The sequence below is a fragment of the Giraffa tippelskirchi genome, chromosome 11 (genome assembly GCF_054371585.1).
Source record: "Giraffa tippelskirchi isolate mGirTip1 chromosome 11, T2T-mGirTip1v1.2.pri, whole genome shotgun sequence".
NCBI lineage: Eukaryota > Metazoa > Chordata > Mammalia > Artiodactyla > Giraffidae > Giraffa > Giraffa tippelskirchi.
Window position 1 is genome coordinate 144,645,479 of NC_137285.1, and position 13,270 is coordinate 144,658,748.

The 13,270-nt window shown below is 50.5% G+C and overlaps 1 protein-coding gene across 7 annotated transcripts in view; it reads left to right on the top strand.

Moving 5' to 3' along the window:
- TSPAN18 (tetraspanin 18) overlaps positions 1–13,270 on the top strand; it is a 195,194-nt gene that overhangs the window by 117,194 nt on the left and 64,730 nt on the right. For 4 of the 7 annotated variants that reach the window (XM_081545885.1, XM_081545880.1, XM_081545881.1 and 1 more), the window contains one exon: positions 10,589–10,685. The gene's annotated coding sequence lies outside the window, so the exon portion shown is untranslated. Of the gene's footprint in view, positions 1–10,588; positions 10,730–13,270 lie in introns of all 7 variants that reach the window. The other 3 variants (XM_081545882.1, XM_081545884.1, XM_081545887.1) reach the window with 1 other exon arrangement.

The following is a 13,270-nucleotide window of genomic DNA, read 5'->3' on the forward strand; positions in this document are numbered from 1 at the left end:
GCCCTGGATTGTTGAATCTGTCAGCACCTGGCTGGCTTTCTCCCAGGTACAGGACATGTCACCCCAGGGACTCATGCTCTTCAGATTCTTCCTCATCTCAGTTTTGCCCATCCACGGGGACTTGGCCCCCTTCCATTCACTTGAGCATTAAAGATCATTGTGCTAGTGGTTAAGAGCCTGCCTGCCAGTGCAGGAAACAAAAGAGACACTGATTCAGTCCCTGGGTTGGGAAGATCCCCTGGAGGAGGAAATGGCAACCCATTCCAGTATTCTTGCCTTGAAAATCCCATGGACGGAGGAGCCTGGAGGACCACAGTCCATGGGGTCGAAAAGAGTCGGACACGACTGAAGTGACTTAGCTCACACATCTCATTTTGCAGAGGAGAAAACAGAAGCCCAGGGCACACAGCAAGGCTGTCCCAGAGCTGAGACTAGAACAAAGGTTTCTGCCTTGTGGTCAGCATTCTTGATGTTTTTGACCTTATTGCTTTAATCCAACACCAGAGTTTGCCTTGGGTGTTGGCACGTGCATGTGCTTGTATGTGTTCGTGTGTGCATGTCTGTATGTGTATGTGTGAGTGAAGAGCCAGAATGGGTCGGGGGAGGGAGGGGGCCCAGGAGGCCCACGGGGCGAGGAAGGAAACCTCCCTGCTCAGCCACCTTCATCGTGTACAGCTGAGCGTGGGCCAGCAGCGAGCCCGGCTGGCTCTAAGTGAGGACAACTGCATCCTGGCTTTGCACACCCCTCCCTACACCTACCTGGAGGGTCATGCTTCCTGTTTGTCATCTGGGTTAGTACTGCATCCGTGGAGGTTGGTGGCCAGAGCACTGGCCCCGTGGCCTTGCCCTGTGGCTGAGCACGGAGCTTTATGTAAATTCCAGGCAAGAGAAATGTTCGATCGGACTTGCCCTGGAAGCGCTCCCATCAGTTTCCCAGGACGGGGGCTTCAGAGCTCCAAAGAACAAGGTTTGAACTTTAGACAAAGAAGGAAAACCCTAGACCTGAAATGGCCCCCATCAGCCCCTCCATGAATTAATTCCCTTTGGCTCCCCACTAGCCCAGGCTTTGCCGCGCAGCCGTGACCACCGGCTCCCTCTCCTCTCCCCTTTCCTGTCTCCGCCAGAGCACAGCCTACTGGCTGCTCCCTCCACCTGTCATGCAAGGGAAGGTTCCTGAGCCACTGCCTGGGCTGTGCCCTGTGCCTTTCCTCCTCTTCACCTTCTCCTTGGACCGGAGCTACTCATCTAGGAGCTATCTCCACACCTTCATCCGTGCTGCCATCCGTTCCATCTAGCGCCTGGGGATGGCCAGCAATTTGAGCCTTTGGAGCTACAGCAGTGAGTAACCTTAAGATGAAGGTTTGAAGCACTTCCCAGCCTCTGCCTCTGCTACCTATAAACTACATCTTCCATGTCACCTCTGCCCTCCTGCAGCACCTAACACGGAGATTTTACAGTTGGCACTTGGGGAATGTTTACTGAATGAATAAATGAATGACAAATATCACTTTCCTGCCTTCCGTTGTAATGATTCTCCAGGAACTTCTCCACCCATAGGTCTAGAACTACATGCCGTGTTCTGCTTTAGACACTGAGTTTCTATATGTTCCCAGGGTTTACTATTCTTACTGTGGTTTAATCACTAAGTCGTGTCCAACTCTTGTGACCCCATGGACTACTGTAGCCCACCAGGCTCCTCTGTCCATGGAATTTTCCAGTCAAGAATACTGGAGTGGATTGCCATTTCCTTCTCCAGGGGATCTTCCCGACCCAGGGATCAAACTCGGGTCTCCTACACTGCAGGCAGATTCTTTACCGTCTGAGCTCCCAGGGAAGCCCCATTATTCTTACTGATAAAAGCAAAATAGCTAACACTGTCTGGTTCTTCCCATGTGCCAGACAATGTGATCAAGGTGTGTGTGACCTTCTCACAAGAATGCAATTGGTAGGAGCTATGATTAGCCTCATTTTACAACTAATAACTGAGGCTAACCCTTGGACAGCAAGGAGATCAAACCAGTCAATCCTAAAGGAAATCAACTCTGAATATTCATTGGAATGACTGATGCTGAAACTCCAATAATTTGGTCACCTGATGTGACAAGCTGACTCTTTGGAAAAGATCCCGATGCTGGGAAAGATTGAGGGCAGGAGGAGAAGGGGACAACAGAGGATGAGATGGTTGGATGGCATCACTGACTCAATGGACATGAGTTTGAGCAAAGTCTGGGAGATAGTGAAGGACAGGTAATCCTGGCGTGCTGCAGCCCATGGGGTCAGAAAGAGATGGACACGACTTAGCAACTGGACAACAACTGAGGCTAATAACTAAGAGAAGTTCAGGGATTTTCCCAAAGTCACATAGCTAGTCAGAGGTAGAGACAGGACTCTACCAGTGGTCTGACTCCAGAGCCCAGTGTTTTATGTTATCAAGTAAGTGAATGACTCACGGTGCTTGATATTTTTGTAACTGAAGGAGTTAAGTCACATGAGAAGTAGCTCCATTGGCCCTGCTTGTGCAAAGAAGTGTGTACATGATGCACACCAGGCACACCTGCACACACAAGCACACCACCACCACCCCTTGGCTGTCTCCAGTGTGTGCCATCTGTACCGGAGTTTGTCACCATGTCCCTTACACTCACCTCTTGAGCAGACCACACACTGGCCCCTGCATCTGAGGTTCCTGATACAGTCTCTTTGCTCAGCTGGACTCGTGGTTTCTGTGCCTGAAAATATGGGTTTTTATTTTTATTTTTTTCTTTATGGATGTGGTTGGTTTTATTTGTTTGGGGTTTTACTTTTTGGCCATGCTGTGTGGCTTGCAGGATCTTAGTTTCCCAACCAGGAATTGAACCTGTGCCCCCTGCGGTGGAAGCGCAGAGTCTTAACCGCTGGGTCTCCAGAGAAGTCCTGAATACTTTTTAAATGCAGCTCGTATGAAGATTTTTGTGGGGGTGGGGTGGGGAGGGGAAATAACCAGTGAAGGATAAACCCCAAATTCCAAGATAAACCTAAGTCCATGGAGATATGCAGGCTCATAAAATGCTCTGGGGCATCCCAGCTTGGTGGGTGTGAATGCCTGTCAAATCTTGCAAGACATTCATTCCTTCATTCATCCTCAAAAGCTTAGGTGCTCGTGCAACCAAGCAATGATGGAATTTGGAGCACTGGTGATCATCCAGCAAGGGCAGATGGCATAGGCAATAGTGAGTTACAGATGGTTGTTGAGCAGGAGAGTGGCATGGTCCAAGCTCTGCTCCCTAAGGAGCAGAATGGAGGGCATCTGGCCAGTAGAGGATGGAATAGGCGGAGGGCAGCAGGGAGATGGTGTGGAGGCTAATGGCCGTGGACCAGGAGAGAGGATGCAGGCTTGGATTCGGGAAGTGGGACCCAAGGAGGTGGCCGGTAGAGGGGAGAGGGCAAGGTGGGAAGATGTTTCCTATTAGACGAGACCAAGCTCTAACTGAGGGATTGAGAGTGGAATCCAAAAGCCTGAATGTCTGGGAGACTCTCTGATTGGGAGAATTCCTGGAGAGGCCATTTCTGGGTAAATAATAGCTATGTGTTAGAAGTTTAGTCATGTCCGACTCTTTGTGACCCCATGGACTGTAACCCGCCAGCTTCCTCTGTCCATGGAATTTTCCAGGCAAGAATACTGGAGTGGTTAGCCAGTCCCTTCTCCTGGGGATCTTCGCAACCCAGGGCTTGAACCCTTGTCTCCTGCATTGCAGGTGGATTGTTTACCATCTGAGCCACCAAGGAAGCACAAATAATAGCAGTAGTAGTTATAATAGATATTACTGGAGCCTGACTCTGTGCCAGGCACTGTACTAAATGCTTTATGTTTTCTATCATATGCAATACAAGACCCCTCTGAAGTAATGACTGTTCTGTTTCCATCTTGCACCTGGGGAAACTGAGGCGTGGTTGACCTGACAGAGGTGACACAGTGAGTAACTGGTAGAGCTGAGATTTGGCTCTAGGCAGCTGCCTGCAGAGCGCCCCCAGGTAACCCCTGCCGGCTGCTGCCTCTCCATCCACAGGCCGGTGGGAGGCCGGCTTCATTTCTGCAAAGGACGTGCTAAGCGGAGAGGACCAGGATGAATGCTCCTGCTGCTGCTGCTGCTGCTGCTAAGTCACTTCAGTCATGTCCGACCCTGCGACCTCATAGACGGCAGCCCACCAGGCTCCCCTGTCCCTGGGATTCTCCAGGCAAGAACACTGGAGTGGGTTGCCATTTCCTTCTCCAATGCATGCATGCATGCAAAGTCACTTCAGTCATGTCCGACTTTGCGACCCTATGGACAGCAGCCCACCAGGCTCCTCTGTCCACGGGATTCTCCAGGCAAGAGTTCTGGAGTGGGTTGCCATTTCCTTCTCCACAGGACGAATGAGGATCACATTAAAACCAGTGTCAGTGCAGAAACAGCACTGCAGGGAGGAGGCCGGTAGCCTGCCTGGGCTCCTCGCTCTGCCTGGTGGGGACATCAGCCCAGAATATTAACGAGAGGGCAGGGGAGGAAGGAAAAGGAAGGAGAGAAGAAAAATCGCTGCCCGTCATACCTGTCCTTTGGCGAGGCAGGCTAATTATCAAACCCTCGGCAATAAAATATTTCGTTTCGGTGTAATTGCAAAGTAATTATGTGGTATGGGTTGTGTATTAATCGTGTTGATTAATAACACTCAGGTATAATTAAACATCTGCTTCATAATCGAGTGTGGGTTGAAGCTTACCATACATGCGTGCACGCATGCGTGCCTGGGCCACATGCAAAGCTCCTTCGTCCCTGTGGGTGTGTGTGTATGAGAGAGAGAGAAAGAGAGAGAGCCTCGCTGAGTTAAGCGACCCCTCCCCTCCCCACCATACAATAGGCCTTTGTGCCCCCTGCTCACTGGAACACGGGGAGGAACTGACCTGGGCCTGGGCTATGCCAACCTGCAGCCACTCTCAGAACAGAACCCCAGGCCCTCAGTGTGTCTCCTTCCTGTCTGAGCTGCCTGGCTAGCAGGGTGGGCACAGGGACTCAAGGGTTCCATACATAGCAATGTGCTAGAGGGTCTTAGAACACCCTTTGCTATCAGTATTGGATGAGTTGGGCTTTGAGGGTCCTTTCTTGAGCAGATTACTTTTCCCCAGAGCTAGGAGAAAGTTCTTATCACAGGATCACCAGGACTAAGGCCCAGGTAACAGCCCTGCACACCCTGGATTTAATAATCTGATCCCAGACGATGCAGGGACCAGAGCAGGTTGCTGACCCAGGTGCCTGGAGCCTGGGGTTCTAGCCTGGATCCTACTACCCCTACCCGCTATGTGATCTTGGGCAACTAGTTCTCCTTCTCTGTCCCTCCGGTTCCAGGTCTATAAAACAAAGAACACTGAGCTTACATGTCTCTAGGGGCCTTTCCAGATCTGCTGTACTTGGATTCTAATTTGGTTTGTACTAATTAGGAATCAGAGAGAATTTAAATTCAATACATATGATCCTTAGTGGGTAAACAATTGGAAATAATTCCTTCCTTTGTGACTTCTCAAAGGCTCACTCATGAGCAATGAGAACCCAAGCTAAAATCAATAGCTTTTATTTTTAAGGCAGAGAAATTGCAGATTTCTTGAGCTGCTGGGCATTGCAATTCATTCTTGTATTTTAAAATTTTATGTTTATGTTTATGGACTGCCATTAGGTAATATGGATCCATCCTGAAGGTTGATTTTTTTCATTAACTTAACTCATTTTACTTATTAGTTCACATTTATAGCTTGGGTTTAATAAGCACAAGGCGCAAAAGTCATAAAACAGCCCTTTTCTTTAGCAATATTTTAAAATCAAGACTCTTCTCTGAGTCATCCCACATTTATTTGCTCATAATTTGCTTCTCCTGTGGTTTGAGGCCCAACACAGCCAATTCCAGCCATTTCTTTGACCTTGAACTTCAATGTCTTCGTTTATATTAGGGGAAGGTCGCCACTAATTAATAAAAGCATAAATGCTTACCTTTTAGAAAGCAAGCATACAACAGTCACTTAGTATGTTCAGAATACCTCTTATAGATTATCTGGTTGAATTCCACATCTCTTTATTTTTTTTCAGTTTAGAGGGGAGGCACCTGAGGCCCAGAGAGGTAAACTGACATGCCTGAGAGAATACGTGAGGACAGTGACAGAGCTGGGATGCAAACCCAACATGTCCTAATCCAGTCATCATCTGCCCACACACCTGTGTCACCTCCCCACAACCTGCCAGTTTCAATACCCCCCCCACCTTCCCCACCCCTCCAGCAACCTTCATCCTCCTCCATCCCCACCATCAGGCCCTGCCCATCCCCCTTCCATCCTCTCACTATCTGTTTCCCCTTGCCTGGTCTCCTTGCTATTGTCAATCTCCTAAAGCATGTTTCTGCTCTATGCCCTTCAGTGGCTCCCCATTGCCTTTGAATAGAGTTCATCGTCCTTGGTCCTGCATTCAAGGACCTTAATCATCCAGCCCCTTCCTATCTCTCCTACCCCTAGGGGCAGACTTGCTTCCTGGTCCTGAATACCCACTGCACACTTGAGCTCCTCTCTGCCTTTGCTTACCCTGGTCCCTTTGCCCACTGTGCCCTCATCTCCATGCATTCAAATCTGCCTCCTCCTCCAGGAAGTCTTCCCTGAGGCCCAAGGAGGAAGGGGCCCCTTCTTCCTCTAAACTGAAAGCAAAGTGATGAGCCCCCCGAAGCTGCTTTGAACTATGGAGACCAGGGCACAGTCACTCTTCCCTGTAACAGAAGCCCTTTTGAAGGCAGAGTTGGTACCTCATCTGGCACCCCCAGAGTCCCAGTACACAGCAGATATTCCATTAATGCTCACCAAGTGACTGAATGCTCCTGTCCCTTGAGGTCTCCAGGAAATAGAATGCCTTGTGTCTTCTCTGTGGCTTTCAGGGCCAGCCCAGTGTAAACTTGGCGAGAGAGTTTGTCCAAGTTCTATCAGCTTCTAGCAGCTCTGCTTCCCTCTGTTCCTGCGTGCTTCCTTCTGTCTGCTCAGAGTCATTCCTTCTTGGCAGTGACTTGAACATGCAACCATGAAACCTCTCTCCACCCGTCAAAACTTGCCCATTTGGGCCCCAGTTACTCAGCTTACTGCTGCAAGAATAGCCCTCTGGTTTCTGACAAGTGAAATCCAGCCGTGACCTTAATAGCGAATCATGATGAAGAACAGTAGACATGGAGGGGCCGAGCACAACTCTGCATCCAAGCCTGAAGACCCTCTGCTTTATGGATGGGGAGACTGAGGCCCGGGGAGGGGGCAGGGGAACTTAACATAAAGGCTGGATTCCCAGTCATTGCTCTCTCGGGAACTCTCTGCTACTTCCTGGGTTGTCTTGGCCCCTAGATTTTGAACCACAGCCCTGTCTGTTTGCACAGAACGTTATGGTTTGCAAGCCTTTTCCCTGAGGCACTCATCTTAGCAGCTTGGTGAGGGGGTCACTGAGGCTCAGAGAGGCGGGTTGCAGCTGCGATCACACAGCCAGCAACTAGTGGCTGGAGTCCAGGTTTGGCTGGTCCCCAGTGGGTGTGAGGTGCCACTCACCTGCTGGCTTCCCCGCTCACTGGCAGCAGCCCCAGGTGTCTCCTGGTCTCTGTCTTCAGGATCTGTCCCCAGCTGGGGCGGGCAACCCCAGGGGCCACGGAGGAGACTGAGCCAAGAAAGAAACCAAGGGCAGGATGTGCCACCCTCCTGGGTAGCAGTCAGGGGAGCATGGGATCCGGGGATAAGTGATGCAGGCCAGGCCGCATGGCAGGACCTGTGAGCACAGCCCCAACCCGTGGCCAGCAGAGCAGGGCTTCGGGGGCCACCATGGGGTGGCCCGAGCCCTCTGCCTGCCCACACCCCAGCCCCATTGGCCACTCGGCCACGTCCTCTCCATTCGGCATTTCTGGGCCCCGGCTTTGGGCAGCAACTTCATTCAGCAGTGACCCACCCACATTTACAATGGCCACACGTTCACACACGCAACTGCCCAACTCCTTGCATGTGTTATATGACACAAAGGCTCCTGAATTTCTCTAGTGCTCCTTCTATTTTAAACAGTCTAGACAGCAGCATCCCACAGCAATCAAGAGCTTCTGCTCTTAAATCAGCTCTGGAGTTCAAATGCAATTGGTGCTGTTTTAACAACCCTGTGTCTCTGCTCATTATTTAACCTCTCTGAGCCTCAGTTTCTCATTGATAAATTGGGAAAGCTAGCAATGTTAGGATTAAAGGGGAACGTGTGGAAAGCACTCACCACAGGACTTTTCCATCTCATTTTCCAACCTCCTCATGGGCAGCCTTGACTCCAAGTCCTCCCCCACCACTAGGTCTCCCCATGCCTTTGCTCACCCAGCACCCTGCCCACAACACCCTGCTCTCATCTCCACACACACACATATCTGCCCCCTCCTCCAGGAAGCCTTAATGTGCCTGCTGGTGTCATCAGTGCCAGCATCATAAGGGCATTAGAGGAGGAGGAGCCTCAGACTTCCACAGTGGTCCACGGTTTGAGACTCTGAGCTTCCACTGCAGGGGGCACAGGTTTGATCCCTGGCCAAGGAATTAAGATTCCGCAAGTGTGCGGCACAGCGAAAAAAAAAAGAGAGAGAAGAAAACTTACATTGGCATCTCTGCCTGTGAGTTGGTTGAGGTGGGGGTGGTGGTGGTTAGAGCTGACTTGGAGAGATTGTTGGGACTGGGGGTGAGTCTGACACCCCCTGTCACAACTAGAGAAGCTAAGAACCCCACGAAGGGGAGGATGTGCCTGAGTGCTCAGGGCAAGTTAGTTCCGTGTTGGGGCTGGAACCCAGAACTCCTCTCTGTGGATCTAAGGGGTCCAATGCTGCCACCTCCTCCTGGGAGAGAGGACGCCCCCTCCCATTGCCATAGTAATTGAGGGGGTGGTCTACTTCTCTCATCAGGATTTAGGGGTGTGGGCTGGGATGGAAATGATAGGTGGAGGTTGAGTGTCCCGCCTATGAGCTGCTTCATCAGTTGGGGGAGGGGGTGGAGGCCCAGAGAGGCCGAGACACATCCATCATCTGGATGGGGGTTGAAGCAGGGACCATGGGCGGCCATGGTGAACCTGGAAAAAGTCGCAGCTGCTGAGAGGCTGTCAGGACGGTCTCCACTGTCAGCTCTTTCCTGCAGCCATTCATTTAGTTCTTCATCATACCCTGATTGGGAAAAGCTGAGAACGCCACCCCTCCTGGGGAATTCACCCCCCACCCTCCAGCCCTCCTCAGTTCTCATGTGCCGTCTGGTGACATTAGCTCACCAGCTTGCAGAGTGCTAATGACATTTGCATTTTGCTGGCTGGTGAAACGTGGGCTGGGGTGTGGGGAGCCCGTGGGTAGGTGGGGAGTTTCAGCCAGCAGGGAGAGGCAGGTACTCTGGGCTCGGGCCCCACGCTGGGCTGTGAAGGGAGAGACGGGGATGGACAGTGGGAGCTAAGAACATGAATCACTGGTAACATCGAGAGATTTTCTTTGTCTAAAGATTTGCCAAGGGTGCAAAGCACCTCCCAAGTCCAGCACTCTGACTCTCACAGACCCTGCTCTGGGTCGCCACCCTAGCTTTTTGGAGAGATGGCTATGAGCCAAACACTTTGCTGTGGCTCCACAGACTTAGGAGAGTCGTTTTCACTCCCTGCAATCCTTCAAGAGAGATGCTGCTACTTGTTTTCTTGTTCTGGAGACTAGGAGACTGATGCTCTGAGAGGACGCCTGCATCCCCCCAGGGTCTCTCAGTCCTGGAAAGAGGTTGCCCCGACATGTGACTGAGGTCCATTTGCCTGCAAGCCCATGCTCCCAGCCACCGTGGGCACTACCTCCTATAGCTTGTCCAGGCTTGGACGCAGCCAGAGAACCACTCTCCGTTCAGGCCTGTGAGCAGCATTCATCTGTCAGGCCAGGAGCAGAGCATGCCCAGGCTGCTCCAGGGGTGCCCGTCTGACGACCACAAGGGAGGGCGTGGCCCGGGAGAGAGCACCTGGCCGTGGGTTAGGTGAGACCCGGGGTTTAGGCCTCAGTCTGCCACCAACTTGCTCTGCGACTTTGGGCAAGTCACTGCCCCTCTCTGGGTGGGGGTCTCTTCATTGGTAAAATGAGGCCATTGGTCTGGCTGGATGGAGCATCCCACGAGTGTATTTTCACAAGAGGAAAAAAACTCTCTCCGCCAATGCACGTGAACTCTCAGTTTCCTCCCACTCACTCAGACATATAAAATGATGTTTCACATCAAAGCAAACCGGGAGACATTCATCAAGCCTCCCTCTCTGCAAAGGGCGCCGTGCTAGACACAGTGGGCGTGACGCTTGCGTATTTCTATTCAGGACGTACACACACAGGCATATGCATATCTTTGTGTCTTAGAATTGTTTGCAGGCAAGTTGAGCCAGGACCTAGAGGGTGACTCCCGAATCCTGAGGCCCAGGCCCAGGCTCCAGCCCTCCAGCCGCCCTTGGCACTCTCTCCTCAGGGCTCGGAGCACATTTTAAACAAAGAGACCTTGGGCAGTGTGAGCTGGTGGGGTCCCCCACTAGCAGTCGTGACCGGTTCTGCTTGTCTCTTACAGGTGGGCATCTCCTGGACAGCCGGGGCTTGCAGGGACCAGACCTTCCGACACTGCCATCAAAGCACCGTGAACCCTTTGCACTTGAACTCCTAAAAACGTAAGCACAATCTTTTTCCAGACTTCTCAACACCAGCTACCCAGGTAAGGGAGCTTGGGGTGTTCAGCAGCTTTTGCTGGTTTTGTTGCTGCTAACAGCAGCCGTCGGAGGACACCCTAATCATTCTTTATCACTGTGTCTTATTGTATTCCCTTCATTAGCAGGAGATCCCAGTGGTTAAGGCTTTAAAGTTGAACAGAGTTAGGTTCAAATCCTGAATCACCAGTTACTAGCTGTGTGACCTTTGGCAGGTTTCTCAACCTTTCTGTGACCTTGCTTCCTCCTCAGTCAAATGAGAAAGCAACAGCACCCCTCTCTTGGGTCTGTGGTGAAGATAAAATGAAGTAATATATGAAAAGCCCTTAGAACAGGACATGTAGTAAGCTTAGAATGCAGTAAGCATTAGCTGTTACTAAGCATCACTGTACTTGTGACAATCTGTAATTAAATCATCCTCACGTTGAGTCCTCCTCTGTCTCCTGCAATAGAATATGGACTCCAGAGGACAGGGGTTTGTCTGTCTCATTTTTAGTTGAGCCTCCAGATCCCAGCAGAGTAAACTGGCTGTTATTTGCTGAAAGAGTGAGTGAAGCTGTTTTAACCTGTATTATGCAGAATCCTCAGGACAATTCTTCAGGGTTCTTGCACTTATAAGGATAATCACTTGGTTGTATGTGATAAAAATGCAAACTAAATTTCCTTAAGCAAGAGACAGGTTGATTTTTCTCTAAGGAAATTTCTAAGCTAAGGGGATCCTTTGACACAAAAATATTAGGGACCCAACTTCCTTTTGTCCTGTGGTTGTACCCATCGCTTGTCTACATGACCCACGATGGCCCGTGACAGTCTCTCCATTCTGGTCAGCAAGAAGGAAGAAATCGGAAAAGGAGAGGGTGCCCCTTCCTTTAAGAGGGTGCACACATCACTTCCTCTCAGCTCCCATTGGCCGGAATGGAGTCCTGTGGCACAATTAGCGGCAAGGGAGGCTGGGAGTTAGAGTCTTTATTCTGGGGAATCATCTGCCCAATTATAATTCTATTAAAAAGAAAGGAGGAGCAATGGATACTGAGGGACCCTCTGCCTTGCCAGATGATATGATCCCCCCTTTTTTTTATCCTCCATGCCTTCTTCCTCACCCCCAGAAACCAGTGACCCTTATACCACCTTCTTTCCTTTGTGCAGTTTCCAGAATGTCATATAATGGAATCTTATAGTAGGCACCCTTTTCAGACTGGCTTCCTTCACTTTGCAATATACATTCCTCCATGTCTTTTCATGACTTGATGGCTCATTCATTTTTATCACTAAATAATATTCCACAGAAGGCACCACAATTTGTTTATCCATTCATCTGTTGAAAGAAATTTTGGTTATTTCCAGTTTGGGGTGATTATGAATAAAGCTACTATAAACATTCATGTGCAGGTTTTTGTGTGGACATAACTTTTCAATCAGTTGGGTAAATGTGTAGGAGCATGATTGCTGAATTGTATGGTAAGAGTATATCTAGCTGTTTAAGGAACTGCCAAGCTGTCTTCCAAAGTGGCTGTTTCACTTTGCATCCCCACCAGCAACGAGTGAGAGTTCCTTTTGCGCCATCTCATCACCACCAACTGGTGCTGTCAGTTTTGTAGATTTTTGTCCTTCTGTGAGGTATATAGTGCTATGATCCTCGCTTAAAGTTGAGGATCCTGCAACAGAGAGAGCAGCTTGCCCAAGAAGATACAGCGGGTAAAAGATCGAGGAACTGTCCTCACCTGCTTGACAACTGAGCCCAGTCATACCCCACTGCCTCTGCCCTCAGCAGGTCTCTTTGAGGCATAGGCCAAAGCCATGGGGTGACTCTTCCCACCCCAAGCTCAGGAGGGCCCTCATTCACTGTGTGGCGTCTGTTTCCCACAGCAGAACTGAAGTTCAGTGAACAGAACAATGAGGGATGGGGGCAGAGTGAGTGGATTTGAGTCCCAGGTTGGAGGGGTCTCATGAGATCAGCCAAACGGGACCCCTAGGTGGGGCAGCAGACACAGGCGGGTGGGGTGGGGTGGGGTGATGAGCAAAGTGTTAGTTTCTCAGTCATGTCCGACTCCTTGCAACTCCATGGACTAGAGCCCACCCAGGCTCCTCTGTCCATGGAACTCTCCAGACAAGAATACTGGAGTGGGTTGCCATTTCTTTCTCCAGGGGACCTTCCCAACCCAGAGGTTGAACCCGGGTCTTCTGCATTACCAGACAGATTCTTTACTGTCTGAGCCACCAGGGAAGCCAGGCAGAGCCTGAACTGAGGTCAGATGCTGCATCATTTGGGAGCCAACACTCATTTCAAACCTGATAAAGCAAGAAGATACGCAACGTATTCATTTTTTTGTTTGTTTTGTTTTCCAATATCATGGCAATCTGGGGCCTGTTTAGTGGTGTCCAAGGCTCAAGAGATGCCCAGGTCTGTGCCTTCTGCTTCATTCCTTGTAGAATTCAGTCCCTAGTAAGCATTCTCCACGTGGCAGTAGGGCAGCAGCCAGGAGCTCCAGGCTGACATCCTGTTCATAGCAAACCCAATGAAAGGAGAGCTTCTATTTCCCAGGAGTGAA